The sequence below is a fragment of the Canis lupus genome, chromosome 3 (genome assembly GCF_003254725.2).
Source record: "Canis lupus dingo isolate Sandy chromosome 3, ASM325472v2, whole genome shotgun sequence".
NCBI classification, from domain to species: domain Eukaryota; kingdom Metazoa; phylum Chordata; class Mammalia; order Carnivora; family Canidae; genus Canis; species Canis lupus.
Window position 1 is genome coordinate 51,700,542 of NC_064245.1, and position 2,712 is coordinate 51,703,253.

General features: G+C 37.0%; 1 pseudogene; it reads left to right on the forward strand.

Annotated features, from left to right (window-relative positions):
* The first annotated feature begins 487 nt into the window (after positions 1-487).
* Positions 488-956, forward strand: LOC112653156 (small ubiquitin-related modifier 2-like; annotated as a pseudogene).
* Positions 957-2,712: the final 1,756 nt, after the last annotated feature.

Consider the following 2,712-nt stretch of genomic DNA (forward strand, 5'->3'; position numbering starts at 1 on the left):
TATGAGAAGTCAGCTGTTATTCTTATCATTTCCCTTTATGCTGCCTCTCTAGAGTTTTTATCTAGCTGTCTTTAAGACTTTTTACTTATCTATTGCTTTCATCATTTTGATCATGTGTGATTTTATTTGTATTTATCTCCCTTGGGGTTTGCTCTCCTTTTTGGATCTGTAAATTGCTGTCTTTGATCAAATTGGGAGATTTTGGTCAATATTTGTTCAAATATTTTTCGTGCCCTATCTATGCTCTTAGCCTCTTGGTTTTATTATCTCCCCTCAAGCCCCTATCTTGCCATCCCAGGGCTCCAAGTACATGTATTCTAAACTCCTTCAAATACCTCTCAAAGGTTATTGAGATCTTATTCTTTTATTTTCATTTTTCCTCTCTTTCTGTTTCAGTTCAGATAATTTCCATTGGCCTGTCTTGAAGCTCACTCATCCTTTTTTCTATTTTGTCTAATCTGTTCTTAATCTCATCTGATAGGCGGACCTGATACCTCTTTTGTGAAGCGGCAGCTGAGGAGACTCCGGCACTCGCCATGGCCGTCGAAAAGCCCAAGGAAGGAGTGAAGACTGAGAACAATGATCATATTAATTTGAAGGTGGCGGGGCAGGATGGTTCTGTGGTGCAGTTTAAGATTAAGAGGCATACACCACTTAGTAAACTAATGAAAGCCTATTGTGAATGACAGGGTTTGTCAATGAGGCAGATCAGATTCTGATTTGATGGGCAGCCAATCAATGAAACAGACACACCTGCACAGTTGGAAATGGAGGATGAAGATACAATTGATGTGTTCCAGCAGCAGACAGAATGTGTCTACTAAAAAGGGAACCTGCTACTTTACTCTAGAACTCTGTTCCTCCAGACCAAGAAGACATTCTCAAATAGAAAGCCGTAATTTGGTTCCACCACATCCTGACTACTACAGTATAGTTTTCTCCATTCTTTCATTTTCCCCTTCCCCATTCCTTTATTGTACATAAAATAACTGTGTATGTGCACAAGCATATTGCATTTTTTTTAACTAAATGGCCAATCGTATGTTTTGATTGACATCAAATGGAGATGGGATGGGGGAAAATACTGCTTCTGTGAAAATACCCCCTCTCTCCATTAGTGGCATGTTCAGTCAGCTCTTATCTTTATATTCCAGTAAGTTATTTTGCTCTCACTGTTTAACAAAAAAAAAAAAAAAAAAAAAAAAAAAAAAGAACAACATAAAAATCCTTGCATACCTTGTTCGATTGGAGAATTTTAATGTTTTTCATTTAAAACCAAGGACAATTTTATAACTTTTTTGTACGTAGCTGTTACATGTAGGGCAATCTGTCTTTGTAGGGATAAATTACTCTAAAAGAAATGAATCCTAGATAGTTTTCCCTTCAAGTCAAGCATCTTGTTGTTTAAATAAACTTCTTGTTTAAAAAAAAAAATCTCATCTGATAGATTCTTAGATATTTTAATTTTTAGTGTTAACATTTCCATTTAGTTCTGTTTTATTGTTTTATATTTCAAATATCTTTTGAAATTCCCCTTCTCATCACCATTATATCATCTTTTACTGTAGACTCTAACATACTCATCACAATTATTTTGAGATTTTATTTGCTAAAGCTAATACTTAGAGCAACGCAAGGTCTGCTTCTATTGACTGGTTTTTCTCTCGACTATTTGCCCCATTTTCCTGTTTTTTCTCATGTCTAATAAATATTTTATTATATCCTGGACCTTATGGATGATGTGCTATGGAGACTCTGGATACTGTTACCTTCCTTAGACAAATATTGATTTTTGTTCCAGCAAGCATTTAAACTACTGGCAGATAACCAGTAGTTTTTTGGAGGCTTTATTTTAAGCGTTATTAGGGTAGGTCTTTTCAGTTTTTCCTTTTTCCTCAGGGGCATCCCTTACTCATTTTGTACATGGTTCTTACACCTAGAGTTTGACCCTTCTGACATTTTATTTTATTTATTTTTAAAAGATTTTATTTATTTATTCATGAGAGACACAGAGAGAGAGGCAGAGACATAGGGAGAGGGAGAAGCAGGCTCCTTGAGGGGAGCCCGACGTGTGACTCAATTCCGGGACTCTAGGATCATGCCCTGAGCTGAAGGCAGACATTCAACTGCTGAGCCACACAGGCACCCCTCTTCTGACATTTTAATAGAAAAGCTGAAGTGTACAGCAAGCTCTATTAACTTGTCAGAACTTGTACTCTAAATTGTATATTCATAACCCTGGGGAGTTGGTATAATATCTGCTTAATAAGATCCCTAGAACTTTCTTCTGGGTACCTTGGAGTCTTGCTCTGTGTCTTCATAGTGTCTTCTCAATTCTCAAGGATTGAGAGCTGACTGAATGCAGATTTAGAGGTTTGCTCTCACATGACTCCCTCTTTTTCTGGATATACTCCTTCAACTTTCAGCCATTCTAGCACCCCTGAGCTCTAATCTCTGCTTGGCCCATTTGGAATTCTATATGAAATCGTATACATTAAGTAGACTGGGGAGTGCTCTCAAGGGAAAAAAAAAACATAAATAGGGATCTCACCTAGGATGTTTCCCGTTTTTTATGGGTAGTAGTCCCTCTGGATTCTGCCTGCTTTTGGTCACTCTACAGTGCCTTCAAACAATCATTTTTTATGTCTTCCAAGAATTTTTAATTGTTGTCTCTGGGAAAATTAGTCTGATATAAGGTTCTCTGCCATTATT